General features: G+C 33.2%; 1 protein-coding gene across 11 annotated transcripts in view; it reads right to left on the reverse strand.

Moving 5' to 3' along the window:
- Positions 1-17,973, reverse strand: part of LOC105498361 (leucine rich repeat containing 7) — a 571,142-nt gene that overhangs the window by 502,781 nt on the left and 50,388 nt on the right. The gene's annotated exons all lie outside the window — the stretch shown is intronic.

Raw genomic sequence — 17,973 nt, forward strand, 5'->3', positions numbered from 1 at the left:
TATGTGTGTGTGACAGAGAGAGAGAAGGGCGAAGGCGAAGGAAGGGAAGAGAGAGTTTCCCCAACTAATAAGAAGTCAGTGTAACTTTTATACAAAGAACACGACAAAGACAATATGAGAGAATAAAATTAGAGTCTAATTTCATTCATAAACAAAGTTGAAATATCATGAATAAAATATTAGCAAACTAAATCCAGTCAGATATAAATATTTATATCTTTTATGATCAATATAAGTTTCCAAGTATTCCAGACTGCATGGTTGGTTTACCACTAGACTGTCCATTGTAATTCCTCCAATGAATACATTAAAGGATAAAAATAATACAACTACTTCAATATGTGCAGAAATATTTTAGATGAATTTCAACTCTGAGGTTTTTATTTGTCAGTAAATGAGGGATACCAAAATTTCTTTAACCTGAGAAAGGTTAAAGAAGCAAATATCATGGTTAATGTAATGGTGAACATGAGAAACATTCCCTTTATAGCCAAAAACAAAATAAATGAATCCATTATCAACATTTATATTTAACATTTTGCTGGAACTTCTGAACAGCCATAATAAAAAAAAATGATTACAAGATTACAGAAGGTGTTTAGATAACCATAGCCTTTAATCCTCCTACTTCTTAACCACAAAATTTCTCTCTCTCTCTCTCTCTCTCTCTCTCTCTCTCTCTCTGTGTGTGTGTGTGTGTGTGTGTGTGTGTGTGTGTCTGGATTTAAAATCCTCTGGATTTGTAGTGATAGTAGAGCTCATTTTTTGAATTTATTGGTGACAAGAATATATTCTAAAATGTAACTGCACTTTGAATTCTCATTTTGCCTAAGAAAAATGCCTAACAGATGAAACTGTCATATACGAGTAACATAAAAAGTTCTCAATAGATTTGGAATTGAACAGAACTGAATAGAATCACAAATGTGGTTGCATGACCTGAAAACACGAATCTGGCCATTCTTTTTTGAAGAAATATATAACTCTACACTTATCCTAGGTAGTATTGAGTTGATGCATAGTAGATTCTTTAAAACCAGGAAGTGGGTTTGGTATTCATTCATTTATTCAATCATTCAATGACTATGTCCTGAACAAACTTATTCAATTTAATATTTTACCTACCAACTTAAAAAGATGAACACATCTCATTTATTAAGGGAGCTTGTTTAATTCATTTACTAGTATCTGCATGATTTAGGTAAAAATTGATATGTGTTTTGCTCATTTTCACTAATTTAATACCCGCTATTAGATGATTTTATATGATTCATGTCATTACTATTGACATACTTAAAAAAAAAATCAGTAATGTGATGTGTAACTTATTTTAATATATCTTTAATTGCATTAGTTTCATAAGTACTGGAGTATATTGCTAGGTTGTTCAAGCATACTATCAACTTTTGGTTGTTTTCTGTGAGCAAACATTATCCTTTGTTCTAAATTGTTATTATTTTTAAAATCCAGACATTGTAAAAAGACTATATTGAAAATGTAGTCTGTAAAATGAGTTTCAACAGGAAAAATTCCAATTATTTTTATTACAAAAGCGTTTTAGATGGATAAACAATGAAAAAATATTTTTTTGTCAAAAACACAAAGTTTGCATTGTTTGATTATCTATACCATTTATTACCTCTAATTTTTGCTTTTTGACCTTATTTATTATCTATTTTAGATTCTCAAAATAACTGCATTATCCTTTTAAATTCAATGCACCAAAATTATTACTGCCATAAGTAGCTTTAATAGAACTCTTTTTAATCTTTTGGTAGTTATGGATTAATCACATTGACTAAGCTTAAAGCAAACACGAAATACACTATGGAATACTATGCAGCTATAAATAAGAATGAGATCATGTCCTTTGCAGGGACATGGATGGAGCTGGAGGACATTATCCTTAGCAAACGAATACAGGAACAGAAAACCAAACACTACATGTTCTCATTTATAAATGGGAGCTAAATGATGAGAGCACAAGGACACATAGAGGGGAACACACGCTGGTGCCTTTTGGAGGGCGGAGGGCGGAGGAGGGAAGAGATCAGGAAAACAAGTTATGGGTATTAGCCTGATGAAATAATCTGTACTACAAACCCCCATAACACAAGTTTGTCTATGTAACAAACCTACACATGTACCCTTGAACTTAAAATAAAAAGTTTAAACAAGCAATTTTAAACACTTGTATATCAGACATTTTTCGCTTCTCACTTCTCAATTTTCCTCTTCAGTCAAATTTTCTTTTATGTGTGCTTCAGTCTGTGGCCCAGTCTGACTCTATCATTAGGACCACTGGCTTTCTGTAATCATCTTTAAGTTTAAAAACCATCCCAGAAGTGAGATCCCAGTGGCTGCATTGTACCATGTCCAAAGTACCCTAAAAAAGGTGGTCACAGGAATCGTGTACATACAACCAGAGCTCAAAGCTAAGAAAGCAAGGGTAATTTGGATTTCATAGAAATAAAGGAGGCCGGGCGCGGTGGCTCAAGCCTGTAATCCCAGCACTTTGGGAGGCCGAGGCGGGCGGATCACGAGGTCAGGAGATCGAGACCATCCTGGCTGACACGGTGAAACCCCGTCTCTACTAAAAAATACAAAAAACTAGCCGGGCGAGGTGGCGGGCGCCTGTAGTCCCAGCTACTGGGGGGGCTGAGGCAGGAGAATTGCGTGAACCCTGGAGGCGGAGCCTGCAGTGAGCTGAGATCCGGCCACTGCACTCCAGCCTGGGCGGCAGAGCGAGACTCCGTCTCAAAAAAAAAAAAAAAAAAAAAAAAGAAATAAAGGAACAGGAATCTAATGGAATTCATATTAGGTTGATAGAGTGAGCATCTGCTTATCCAGAAAACATAAAAGATACAAAGTTTCAATAGAATCATAAATCAGGTATGAATAGCATTATTCTTCCAGAACCAAGAGGTAGTTTTAGGACTCAAAGCATAGATGAAAACTGTCACAGAACAGCTGGGCCACATGGGAAAACAGATTTTTTAAAGAAATATATTTGCAACATTTTCAAATGATTATCTCAAAGATCTTGCAGACCACATGAATATATAATGTATTATCTAAAGTTTTCAAAATTAACATAAAATTAGATGACAATATAGCTTGTAGCTATAGCAAGCTCTAGAGCCAGACTACTTAGGAACACTTCATGGCTCTTTCACTCTTAACCCTTGTGACCTTAACACATCACTTATAATCTTTTTGTGTCTCAGTTTCCGTATCTGTAAAATGAGTATATTCATACTCTCTATCTAGTTGGACTATTATAAAAATTAAATGTACTAGTAGATAAAAATTAGAGTAGTACATAACAGATTGTAAGTACTTCCAAAATGTTAATTTTTATTAAATATTAGCTTTAATGTCACTAAGTATAAGTGAGTTAAATTCTCCTAACAGACTGGAAAGACTCAGACTGGATCAAAAAGCAAAGTACAACTACAAGCTATTTATAAGGGTCACACTCAAAACAAAATGACATGAAAGATTAAATGTAAAGTTTAGACAAAAATATATCATCAAACAAGAACAAAAAGAGAAATCAAACATTAAGATAATACTATTAAAAATTATTTCCCCTTGCCAGGGTGAGGGGTCCCCAGCCCCATGATGGGCCCTAGATTAAAAAATAAGTAAGTAAAACAGTAAAAAGAGTTTTTATAAAACATAACATTTTAAAAGTATGTTTGGCTGGGCACAGTGGCTCATGCCTGTAATCCAAGCATTTTGGGAGGCAGAGGCAGGCAAATCACTTGAGGTCAGGAATTCATGATCAGCCTGGCCAACATGGTGAAATACTATCTCTATTAAAAATAGAAAAATTAGCTGGATATGGTGGCACATGCCTGTTATACCACCAACTTGGGAGGCTGAGGCTGGAGAATTGATTGAACCTGGGAAGCAGAGGTTGCAGTGAGTTGCGATCACACCACTGCACTCCAGCCTGGGCGACAGAGGAGATTTTGTCTCAAAAATTAAATAAATAAATAAATAAATAAATAAATAAATAACAAAAAAAGCACATTTTAAAGCAAATCACCTTAAATTGGACAGATATGGTAATATAATTTTGATAAAAAGATAAAGTTATTCCATAATCATTAATCTTTAATAATAACAGGACATTAACATATAATCTGCATAAGTGTTGGAATCAAGCAAATTAAAATCAAAAGGACAGTAATTGTAGATTTAACTCATTTTTAAAGAAAGCATTTTACAAAACTGTAAACAAAAAATATATAAGGAATGGCATCTGTATACTATATGATTGTTGATTTAATAGTTCCAGGTCAAACTTGTTACCTTATGGAAACTTTATAAAGTAATCATGGAAGATTTTAAAATATTAATCAGATATTATCCCACAAAAAAAGACTTAACAAGTTTTCAATAGTACAATTGTAAATACTCTATTTCTGTGATCTCATTGCATTAAAATTACAAAGTATTAATACAAAGCAAAAAGGAAAGAAAAAACTTTCAATTATTTGGAAATTATAGAAATGCTCTACTTAACTCTTGGTCCAAAGAGAAAATTAAAACTTTAATTTTAATTAATTTTAATTATAAAATTAGAAACAATTTAGCAAAATGGTAGTCAAAAAATTACATATTTATTCATTAATCCCATATATAGTCATTATTCTAGTCACTGAAACTCCAATAACGAACAAGATAAATTCTGTACTTGCTTGGATGGCACTTAGTGTCTGCTTGGGGAAAAGTGAGAGGCATTTGCTCATTAACTTAATCTCTCACTCACTCAATAAACCCAAGTCATCAAATAACCACAGTGGGGCAAACACTATGAGAAGAGAACAAAATATGATGATAACAGAACAGTGGTTTGGAGTACTAAAAGACGTTAAAGGGAAAAATTAATGTAAAATGACTTCTTGAAAAATAAAATCAGTAAAGTGGGCTTTATCTCTCTAATTACATAAAATGATTAATCAAAACTACATACAATTTAGAAGGAATGATAGAGACCATTTAAAATGCTATAAGGGACTACTTGACAGTCAGCTAACTGTAAATTTAATAAATATTTATAAACCATATATCACAGTGTGGGTATTGTGCTAGGTGCTGAGGACAAAACTGTGTCCTATCCTCACATAGCTCAGAGCCTAGTGTGGAAGCTACAATACGAAGTATCTGGGGAAGTACGATATAACGTGATCATTGCTGGAGGGATGGAGGGAAACAATGGGTGCTGTGGGCACACCTGAGTGGCCACTTGCCACAGGAAGAAATGCATGGGGTCCTAGCCAGAGGGAACAGCTTGCACAAAGTCTCTAAGGTTACACAGAAGACATTTTATTAGATAACATAAAGGTTCAGACTGGCTGATGCAGAGAGAAGAAAAATATTTAAAAATTTAAAAAGAGGCTGTATTGGAAAAGGAGGAAAGACTTTCAATCAGAAAGTCTTGTAAGACATGATGAAGGTTTTGTATTTAAACCTTAAGTCAACAAGGGAGGCTTTGTAGTGATATGAATAGGAAACAGACATGACCAGATTTAAGATTAAGATGTATACTCTGGCAAGAGAGTTGAAAACAGACCGTGAACACACTGAGCAGGATGATTATGAGTTTGAGTTTATCAAGCCAGCTAGAGTGTAGTAAGATCCAAAGGTAGAGATTGGACTTTTAGGGGAAGAGGTGGAAGAAGCCTAAACACTTCACTATTATTTAATTGAACAGAGCTCTGCGTGGAGGGTTATCTCACACCAGCGCACCTTTGATAACAAAATGGCATTTTCTCTTTATTTTTTGACAACTCTTGCCAGAAAAGCTCTCACGGGGCTTTATGGAGAGGGGAAAGAAAAGACTGTCAGGGGAGGACTTTGGCCTTCCTGGAGCCCTGGCCATAATGATATCAAACAGAACTGGAACATCACCCTTATCCACAATCATCAAGATTACATCAAACCTTGAGATAAACCTTGTAGCTATAAGTCAGAGTTTTGAAAAATGAGGAGTGATGTGGCTCTATGGCAAAACTCTAAAGAATATCAACAATGAGATGATTTGAGTTCAAGGTGTGTAGAGACTGAGGAGTAATCAGAAAGCAAGAACCAAAATGAATAGGATATGGTATCATATAAAACAGCAGAAAAAAAATTTCATAGAAAATGTGCTTACTGTGGTCACTTGCAGCCTTGGTAAGGGCAAGTTAAGTCAAGCAATGAAGACAGAAATCCATATTGCAATGAATTAAGGTATAATAGGGTTTCAAAAAGTGCAGACATAAAGAAAAGATATTTAAGGTGATAGATATTCCAGTTACCCTAATTTGATTTGTACACATTATACAGATGTATAAAATTATCACAGGTACTCCGAAAATATGTACCTCTATTAGGATTCAATAAAAAAAAAAAATGAAAAAAAGTAGTACAGGCAGTCAATGTACACAATTTCCTCAAAAGGAAAGATTTTTAAAACATGTAACCCAAAAGCCAGAAAGAAAAAGTTACAGATCTGGCTATATAAGCAATTTTTACAAAAGTTTTACAAAATTGCTTATATATCATGCATTTTGCCAATATTTTCTCCCAGTTTGTTTGTCTAATTCTTTTGACAGTTTCTTTCACACAGCAGAAATTTCAAATTTATTTGGTATATCAAACAATTAAAAAAAGAAAAAAATTATAATATTTACTCATAAATGGCCCCAAGAAATATAAAAATAAAAGGGTAAAAGATAGAAAATAGGCAACTAATAGAAAAAGAAATAGCCAATGAATATTCGGAAAGGTGTCCAATATTATTAATCAATCAAAAATTAAAACTATGAAGTAATATGATTAATCAAAAGTATGTGAAATTAAAAATGATTGACAGAAAATTTCAGATTTTAGATTAAAATATTTAGATTTTAGATTAAATAATATTTATTACTAATAACAAAATAAATGTAGCAAATACAGGTAAATTGAACTGTAGATGGGTTGGCAATCATTACAGACATTTTATAAGGCAATTTGGCAGTATCATGCCTTTAAACACTTAACTCTCAACCTATTAATAGCAATTCTGTAAATCTACCCGATAGAAATATGTGCTACTTTTACTATTGTTTGAAGTAGCACAATATTGAAAACTGTCCATCAGTAGGGAAGTGGGCAACTCTTTTAAGAATGTTTGCATTGGATAGGAGAGGAATAGATTATGTATACGGAAGACATACAAAGTTGTTTGCTATTAATAGAAAATTCTTGTAGAAGTTAAAATGAGGAAGGAACAAGTAAATAGAGAGATGGTGAAGATACAGAAAATACAGATAAATGCATGGATGGAGGCAGAATACAATGTAATCTAATACACAGGCAGAGAAGTCACCATTATAGGAAGCAGGATACTGGAGGGAAAAAAAGAGGATAGGTACACATGCCAAGATGATTACATATTTGGTGACAAGAAATTGATAAATTTAACATGTGATGATGTCTACATTCTGTAATTTAAGAAGAAAACTAGCTCAGCTGTTGAGAGTTGAAAGCGTTGTAGTGAAGTTAGATTTTGGGGAAGTGACAAAGATAAGAAATAGTTACTGAATAAAATGGGAACAAGAGATTAATAGTAAAATAAAGAAATATTAAATTTAATAGCATCAATCTATGCGTTATTTACTTTCCTCTACAGTTAACATAGGCAGAGAGAGACAGAAAGAACATGACAGTAATTAAGAATAACAAAGAGAAAGTAATTGAGAATATATTGGAGATACATTGGATAAAGTGACATACTAAAGAGCCAAACTATGTCAAAATATAGATGAAATAAGGCGAATCTAGAGAGAGAAAGTGTAGAGTCACCCTGGGACTAGAATCTCTGTGTGTTTGAATAATAGGTTATAGACCAAGTGACTGAGCTTGGAGACGTGCAGGTTGCAGAGTGGGATGCTTAAGCGTAAGGTTACAAAGACTTGGTATTTCCAGCTGATAACATGGTTCAAGGTAGGCACAACATACTCCTTGATGGAAATACTGTCTAAATACTATAAAGAGTTTAATACTTCTTAATTTATGTATTCTTATTTGTAGTTTCAAACAAAATCTCTATTCAACTAAAAAAGTTGCCAAAGTGGTATCTGTTCAAATCTTTTCCTTATTTTTTAATCAGATAAATCATTTTCTTATTGTTGAATTTTAGGAGCTGTATATTTTGGATAAGAGTCTTTTATCAGTTATGTTTTTTGCCAACATTTTCTCCCAGTTGTTGCCTAATTCTCTTGACAGTTTCTCTCACAGAACAGAAATTTCAAATTTTAATGAAATCTTGCTTATCAATTATTTCTCTCATTGATCATGCCTTTGGTGTTATAGCTAAAAAATGCATTTCCAAACCCAAGGTCATCTAGATTTTCTCCTATGTAACCTTTCAGAAGTCTTATGGTTTTAAGTTTTATCTTTAGGTCTATAATCCATTTTGAGCTTTTTTTTTTTTTTTTTTTTTTTTTGTGAAGGGTGTAAGGTCTGTATCTAGATTCGTTTTCTTGCCCATAGATATCCAGTTGTTCTAGCACCATTTGTTGAAGAGACTGTCTTTTCTCCATTGTACTGTTCGTGATTCATTGTCAAATATCAATTGACTATATTCTGAGTTAATTTCTGAGCTCTCTATTCTTTGCCAATACCACATCGTCTTGATTACTATAGCTTTATAGTAGTTGGAGTTCAGTACTTTGATCATCTGGACTTTGTCCTTTTCCTTCAATATTGTATTAGCTATTCGGTGTGTTTACCTGTTCACATAAACTTCAAAATCACTTTGTTGATATCCACAAAACAACGTGATGGTAGTTTGATTGGGGTTACATAGAATCTATAGATCAGGTTGGGAAAAACTGAGATCTTGACAATATTGAATCTTCCTATCTATAAATGTTAAATAACTCTGAGTTTACTTAGTTATTAGATTTCTTTTATCACAGTTTTGTAGTTTTCCTAATATTGATCTTGTACATATTTTGCTAGACTTATACCTAAGTATTCCATTGGGGGAATGCAAATGTATATGGTATTGTGTTTTAATTTCGTATTTCACTTGTTCATTGCTGTATATAAAAAAGCAACTGACTTTTGTGTGTTGACCTTCTATCCTATGACTTTGGTGTAATCACTTATTCCAAAAGTATTTTTTTACTCATTCTGATTTTTCATAGAAATGAGTGTGTTATCTGCAAACAGACAATTTTCTTTCTTTCTTTCCAATACATATACCTTTTATTTCCTTCTTTTCTCTCATAGCATTAGCTAGGACTTCCAGTACAATGCTGAAAATGAGTATTGAGACAGACATTTTTGCCTCATTTTGGGAAAGCTTCAGTTCCTCCCCATTAAGTATAGTATTAAGGAAACAATTTTGGGAAGACAATGCCTAGTGAAAGGAGGTATATACCAAATATGTTAACTATAATGTAAAGCTAACAAAAGTAAACTGCGGTATTTGTAAAAAAAATAGGAAATGAGCCAAAATATAAGGCTGGAAACATAATACAACCTGAAAATAAGTAAGCACATGTAAAATCAAAATTTAAAATCACTAAGGAAAAGAAAAAAATAAAACTAATTATGTTGGAATAATTCGTTAAGCTTTTAGAGCAAAAAGAGTTAGATCTTTATCTTACATTATATACCAAATTATATTCCAATTCAACTGAAGACTTAAATAAAAAACAAATTGAAATAAAAACATATACAACAAAAATTAAGAGAATAATATACTCACAAATAGCTATTCTCCGAGTGTGAAGACTTTTCTAATGATAAAATTTTAAAATAAAGTACTGTAAGAAATGTCTACACTAAAGTGTAACTTCTAGAGGAAAAAAATCATAAGTAATATTTAAAAATATGCTTTCATTAATGGTTATGAAAGTAATTCAGACCAACCCTTCCAACTGAAAATAGATTTAAAAATCTGGACAGATTTTTTTTTTTTTTTTTTAGATTATAAGTAAATGCATCACAGAACTAACAAGGCAGTAAAGAAATACAGGGTCAATATCCAGGACAATAAATACCCAAAAATCTAAGTCTAGCCTTTTCCTCAGGGGCATCTGCCAATTCTCAAAACATACCACAGAATCTGACAGTCTTTGGGGGCCAAAATAAGATCAAGGTCCTCAAGCAAGATGTTCCTGAGGGTTACACCTTAGAAATAAGAATGAATCAGATATTAATGGGTCCCAAGATGGACTGAAATCCATCTCAGAACAATCTCAGATGTTACATAACTAATAATGGAACCTCATATAAGTTAAGTAAAAGCTGACAGAATTAAAAGCAAAAATAGATCATTTACAATTATAGTGAGAAATTTTCATTGAACAAGCAATAACAAAATTAGTAGTAAGAATACAGGACATTTGAACAATATTATTTTAAAAAATTATCTTCTTTACATCTATAGAACACCAGACCAATGGCAAAATGCACATTGTATTCAAATACGCATGGAACACATGAGTTTCTTCAAATTTCAAATCTTTGGAATTTAGCAAGAAATAACTGGCATAAAGGTAACTAGAAAATTCCAGATGTTTAGAAATTCAGAAAAAAAGTATTCTAAATGCCCCTGGATCAAAGAATAACTCAAAATACAAATTAAAAAATATTTTTGAAACAACAATAATGGAAATGCTACATGCCACATTTGTGAGAAGTTTGTAGCTATATTTGTTATAGCTAAAATCTGTTTATAGCCAAACTTGTGAGGTGTTTATAGCTATAAATGAATATATTAATTAAAAATAAAGTCTGGATATAAATAATCAAGCATTTATTTACAATTCTTGAGTTAAGAATAATAGTAAATTAAACATCCAAAAATATGGGAAGGTGGGAAATAGTAAAGTTAATAGAATAAATTAATAAAAATCAAGAAAACATAGAGTGCAGATAATTAATAATGCCCAAAAATGGTTCTTTGGAAAGACTGACAAAATTGATAAAGCTCCTTAGACTGATTCAGAAAAAAAAGATATTGGAGGTATAAAAATCAGGAATTAAAATGAGGCCATCACTATAGGTTCCACAATATAAAAAATTGTTAAAGAATATTATAACCAAGTTTATGCTCACATATTTGAAATTAAGTTAAAAGACAAATTCCAAGTAAAATACAGCTTAATAAAATTGACATAAGATGATACTCCTCTTAACTATTAAAGATATTTAATTTGTAATTAAAATTTCCCCACAAAGAAAACTTGCTCAGATGGCTTTAGAAATGAATTTTGCTAATCATTTAACGAAAAAATAATTCCAGCCTTACACAAATTTTCTCAATAAAAATCACAATTTTTTGAGGGCCTTGACAAATTGTTTCTAAAATGTTTATGAAAATGGAGATGGTATAGCCCAGTTTTATGACAGTATTGAAGAACAAGCAAAGGGAATATTCTCACAAATAGTATAAATTAATATAAGGCTACAGTAATAAACATATGTGGCAATGGCTTAAGGATTGAGAAACAGATCGATGAAAAAGAAGAGTCCGGGAGGTGACTAGGCATATGTGGACCTTTGATTAGTAACAAAGATGACACTGCTAAACATTCAGAAAAGGATGAGCTTTTCAGTAAACGCAGCTAGGTGAATTGGGTAGTCATATTGGACAAAATGAAATAAAACTTGACATCCATATCACACCACATTCAAAAGTAAAATCTAGATGAGTGTAGATTAAAATGTAAAAATCAAAGAACTTTTAGAATTTTATGCAGGAAAATATTTTCATGACTTTGGGCATCTAAATATTTCTTAAGCAGGATACAAAAAGCATACCCCACCCACAAAATATTAATAAATTTGATATTTAAAAAATTTAACCCTACTGCTTGTTGAATGATAAGTAGAAAAATCAAACTATAGAGTGGGAGAAGATATTTACAAATAATCAATATAGAACACTTCTATGGAATAAAGGATTTCTATTAATAAAAAAGAACAAAATGAATTGTGATATATTTACATATTTAACAGGAACTTCATAAGTACACATATGCAAATGGATAATAAACATATAAAAAGGTGCTCAATATCATTAGTTATCAGGAAGATGTTAATTTGAAACAACAATGAGATTCTACTACATGTCCACCAGAATGTCTACAATTAAAGATGACTAATCATACTACGCATTAGAGCTGATATATAATAGCAGAAACTCTTCTGGAGGGACTGTAAACAGTACAATAAATTTGGGAAACAATTTGGCATCATCTACTGGAGTTGAGTATATATTTCTCATTACTCAGCCATTCTACCCCTAGGTATATATAGCCAAGAGAAATGTGTGCACATGTACATGAAATGAAGGTTCACTGAACCATTATTCATAGTAGCCCCAAATGAGAAATATGCAATGTTCATCAATCATTACAAAAACAGAGAAACAAGCAAATAGAGGTGAATATCACCAAACAATGGAAACTATACATAAATGAACATGGATAAACTGAATTTCATACATATAATATTGACTGAAAGAAGGAAGACATAGAAAAGTATGTCTTGGCCAGGTGCGGTGGCTTATGCCTCGCCTGTAATCCCAGCACTTTGGCAGGCCAAAGTGAGTGGATCACCTGAGGTCGGGAGTTTAAGACTAGCCTGACCAATGTGGAGAAACCCTGTCTCTACTAAAAATACAAAATTAGCCAGGTGTGCTGATGCATGCCTGTAATCCCAGCTACTCAGGAGGCTGAGGCAGGAGAATCGCTTGAACCCAGGAAGCAGAGGTTGTGGTGAGCCGAGATCATGCCATTGCACTCTATCCTGGGCAAAAGAGCTAAACTATGTCTCAAAACAAAACAAAACAAAACAAAACAAAAAACACAAAAAACTATGTCTTTCTCCAAGTTGCCTAAAAGTAGGCAAAATCAACTATGTTCTTAGAAGTTAAGTTGGTAATTTCCTTAGGTTTATGGGACCTGTTTTTTTTTCTTTCTTTCTTTCTTTCTTTCTTTCTTTCTTTCTTTCTTTCTTTCTTTCTTTCTTTCTTTCTTTCTTTCTTTCTTTCTTTCTTTCTCTTTCTTTCTTTCTTTCTTTCTCTCTTTCTCTCTTTCTCTCTTTCTCTCTCTCTCTCTCTCTCTCTTTCTCTCTCCTTCCTTCCTTCCTTCCTTCCTTCCTTCCTTCCTTCCTTCCTTCCTTCCTTCCTTCCTTCTTTCTTTCTTTCTTTCTTTCTTCCTTTCTTCCTTTCTTCCTTTCTTCCTTTCTTTCCTTTCTTTCCTTTCTTTCCTTTCTTTCCTTTCTTTCCTTTCTTTCCTTTCTTTCCTTTCTTTCTTTCTTCCCTTGTAGCAGAGCTATGTATCTTTGGAATTCAGATTAAAATGTAATTTTTCTCTCAGTTGACTGAGATTTTTCTGAGTCAATAGATAATCACTCCATTTCCAAGTCATGGAGGACTACAGAAGTTATCTTGTGTCTTAAAGTACCATTTAAAACTCTATAACCCCAAAGGTATTGATTTAAGTCAATTCAATTTTAATTTAATTGTTCTTCACAAGGTTTCCTAAGATCATGTTGCTGTGGTTGAAGTTGGAGTTTCCCTGAAGGAATGTCAATTTTCACTGTCAGTTATACAGGGAATAATTTTATTTTCAGCTAGGATCAGAACTTAGGATATGGGTAAAAAGCTTTTTCTCTCTCTTCTCAAAGATCCAAGTGGCAGAAAACCTGAACTCTGATTTACAGGGATACTCTGAACATCGCCAGCAGTAGACAACTTGGTTTTTGTCCAGAGGAAACAGACAATGAAGTAGGAGCTACTCAGACACAGTCTTAAGAAGGACCTGAGCCCATCATCTCTTAGGAGCAGCCACCTCGAATAGATGGGTAAGCTTCTTATCCTTGCCTATATTTAGTAACTTGAGTTTTCACTTGCCAAGCAACTTGAGTTTTCACTTGCCAAATTGAATAATAGCATGGTTTCTGATACATTATAGATAATTATTCAGAAGATCTCTCCTATCCCTGGAAAAGCAACACATATGATTAGAGCACTGCTATTTCTCCTGAGACCTTGAGCCTCGTAAAAATTCCTTATTGTTCTTCTAACCACCACCACCACCCTCAAGGTGAGTTTCTATACAGTTCTCCAGAATCTCTTAATACTCAGCATTACCTCAGGTCTTGTGTTTTCGCAAGAGCCAGTACTTCCTAAGAGTTCCACATCTTTGTATGTCAATATATAAAGTCTATGATGTCTTCTTCCGGTTTTAGAATAATCTTGGATTGTCCTGAAGTCCATATCAGAGATGGTAGGGCCAAAATAATAAACTATCTTCAGGCTCTTAGAAAAGAGACAATTTTCATCTATTCATGAACTTTCTGAATAGATTAGCATGTAGGAAATGGTCTGAACTAATAATTTAAAAGCCATATGTAGACAAAGTCATTTGTAGATTAAAATGAAAGTGTAAGCCACACATGAACAAGAACGTTTTTGTTCCAAAACTAGTGTCAAGAGAATTATAATTTGGAAACCCATTTACTTTATTTATTAAAACTCAGAATTTTTCACCTATTAGTGGTTATAAACTGAGGAGAGAAATTATATTCACCTAAAGTCACACAGAATTAACAGCTGTTATGTATAAAGCATTGTTAAGACAGAAGATGAGTAGCTGGTATTTCTTTGTTCAAGGAAGTTACTAGTCTAATTTCAGGATAAGCCAAATAGGCAAATAGAGATAAGATAAAACATAACATATAAGAGTCTCTAGCAAAGATACAAATAGAAAACTTGAAGTTCAGAGAAGAAAAATATTATAGACAATAATCTGGTAAAGCTTTGGGAAAGGTCGTGGTTCAGAGGGACATTGAAGAATCAAAAGCACGAATAGAATGAAGAAGACATTACTGATGAAAGGAAAGGGCTGAGAGAATGCAATACAAGTCAGAAAAGGAGTGGTCCAGTCCAGTAAGGGATTAGGGAAAGTACATGGCAATAAGGAAAGAAAGGCCAAGGCATAAGAAGCAGCTTTTGAATATAATTCCAGTTGCTACTAGACTAGCTAGAAAGCCTGGTATGGGCCTACTTTCACAAATAAACATAATAGAACCTGACAAGGCAATTTGCAAGCTAACACTCTAAGAGTAGAAAAATAAAGACCTTATTCTAGTAAAGAGATTGCATGTGATTACTAAACAACTATGATATTTCAACCAGGAAATTTTCTAGGGAGAGAAAATCTCCTGTATGCATCTGAGTCAAGAACATGATGTAAATTCAGTTCTAAAGATTAGCTAATGTTTTAAGATCCAATCTGAATTAGAGAATATATAAGAACTAATAGAATCTGACAGAAGATCAAATGGTCAGACTCTGATGTGGAACAGTCAATTTTTCTATAAAGAAATATAAGAGGCCGGGCACAGTGGCTCATGCCTGTTACCCAGCACTTTGAGAGGTCAAGGCGGGCGGATCACCTGAGGTCAGGAGTTCGAGACCAGCCTGACCAACATGAAGAAACCCTGTCTTTACCAAAAATACAAAAAGTTAACGGCGTGGTGGCGCATGATTGTAATCCCAGCTACTTGGGAGCCTGAGACAGAGAATCACTTGAACCTGGGGGCGGAGGTTGCAGTGAGACGAGATTGTACCATTGCACTCCAGCCTGGGCAACAAGAGTGAAAATCCATCTCAAAAAAAAAAATTAATTAATTAAAAAAAAAAAGAAAATAAGAAATATAAGAAAGTAGAAAGAACATAGGAGAAAAGGCAGTGAGATAAACTTAGATTTGAATTCTAATTCCAGGGGATTTTGGGTAAGCTACCTCAGTCTTTTACCTAGATTTCTGTGAAACAGGGATAACAAAACTACCTCATAAGATATTTGTGAGTATGACTTTAAATAATACAAATAAAGCATCTTGTCCAGGCCAACTCATGTTTAGGGTTCAACAAAGTGCATTTACATAAAAGGAGGACACATTTTACAAGACAGGCAAATATCCAGTAGAAATGAATAGTAGAAGATGAGAACAATATCCTATGAAAGGAGGAATATCGTTAAGAACTTTCCAATTATAGTCATATGAAAAGTATAGTCATTACAAGCTTTCAGTGCCATGTCAGAGATGGTCAGTGCCCACTAGTATTCTTCTCTTATTTCTGGACACACAGCTAGATATTGTCCAGCTCCCTTGCAGCACGATGTATCTGTCTGACTGAAGTTTAGTTAATGCAAATAAATGAGAGTGATATGTGTCAATCTGGGGCCAAACTATTAAAACCTGCACTTGTAACACTTACTCTTCTTCCCCGTTACCAGTTGAAAGGGCATGATTCTAGAGCAGTGGTTTTCAAACTTTTTGGTCTTTGAATTTTTATATACGTTTAAAAATTAATTATTGATCATCCAAGGAGCCCAAGGAGCTTTTTTTGTTTTAAACAATGTGGATTATATCTAATATATTTACTGTATTAGATTGTAAAAGTAAAAAACATGTAAATAGTTATTTATTAATCCATTTAAAGTCATTGCATGTTAATTAAAAAAAACATAGTTTAATCAAAGTGGTTATGGTTTCTAAAAGAAAAAAAAATAGTGAGAAGAATGTTGCCAATTTCTTTAATGTTGGCTTCATATAAGATAGCTGGCTTATCATATCTACTTCTGCATATGAAGAATCCAGGTTCACACAGATAAATCATTGGGAAAGGAAGGAGTATCTTCAGAATATTTTGGATATTCTTCTTTGATATGACACAAAATTTCATTGTTTCTTGAAGTCTCTTTGCAAGATACGATCTGCAGTCAAAGCAGTGAACTTTTTACATTCTGTTATATTAAAAGCCATGACTCTATCTTTCATTTTTAACAGACTGTTTACCAATACATAGGTTTGCAATTTCATGCATTGGTCGTTTGGAAACTACTGGTTCACTGAGTTATACATATTCTCTAAATGTTGACACATTTCATTATACAATATTAATCTCACCACCAATCTTACCAGAGAAGCTTTTAAATATTGAGAAGTTTTCAAGTTTCTGATGGCAGATAAAAGTTTTCCAAAATTCCAATTTTCACTTGAACTTATTTGCCACAAATACCTTCTGTTTGTTGTCCTTTAAACAATTAGCTCACTCTGTTAATTTTTTGGGGAAATTAATGCCAAATACCCAAGTCCGAGCTGTCTTTTCTTTCAAGCAAAAATAGTATTTCTGAAGGGAAAAAAGATAAATTCAGCTTGAAATTCAAACTTTTCAAGAGCTTTTCCATGAGACAACCATTGTGCTTTTGTGTGCGGCAGTTCTTTGTATGTAGATACCATTTCTTTATGCAGAATATGAAAAAGATTTGAACTCAAAAATTAAGATCTATTAAAATTAGTAATTATTCCTCCTTATCAAGGACATTCTTAGTAGAAACCGCTGGTGTTTTGACTGTAAGTAAGCTGCAGTGAAGAATAGAAGTACTAGTATTACAGTTTGATGCCACTGCTTTTATTTGTGTTAAGATAATGGTAGTTTTATTCACCATTGATTTTTTATTATCAGTGCCAATGTCAACATACTGAAAAAGACACATAATGTTCAAATATTATTAAGAAAATAGTTTTGATCTTGCAGAGCACTCCATTTCAGGTCCATGGACCAGAGTTTGAGAACTGCTGATCAGGAGAAAGTGGAATCACAGATGAATGGGACATACATTTTGATGGATTGGAGCGAAGCTCACACACATGCTGACCCCTCCACCAAACACAGATCTACACTGGACTGAGACATGATTCAGAAATAAGCATTTATTGTCTAAGCCACTCATTGTCAAGGTTGTTTATTGCAGCAGTAAACCCTTCTAAATTTGATAGTTTGAAGTTGGATGCAACTATGACACAAAATTAAAATACTGGGCATTAAGCTAATACTAAGTGTTTGGAAAACAGGTGGCAAGGAGACAGAAACTATGAGGCTAGAAAGCCTTAGTCTAC

The sequence above is a fragment of the Macaca nemestrina genome, chromosome 1 (genome assembly GCF_043159975.1).
Source record: "Macaca nemestrina isolate mMacNem1 chromosome 1, mMacNem.hap1, whole genome shotgun sequence".
NCBI classification, from domain to species: Eukaryota; Metazoa; Chordata; class Mammalia; order Primates; family Cercopithecidae; genus Macaca; species Macaca nemestrina.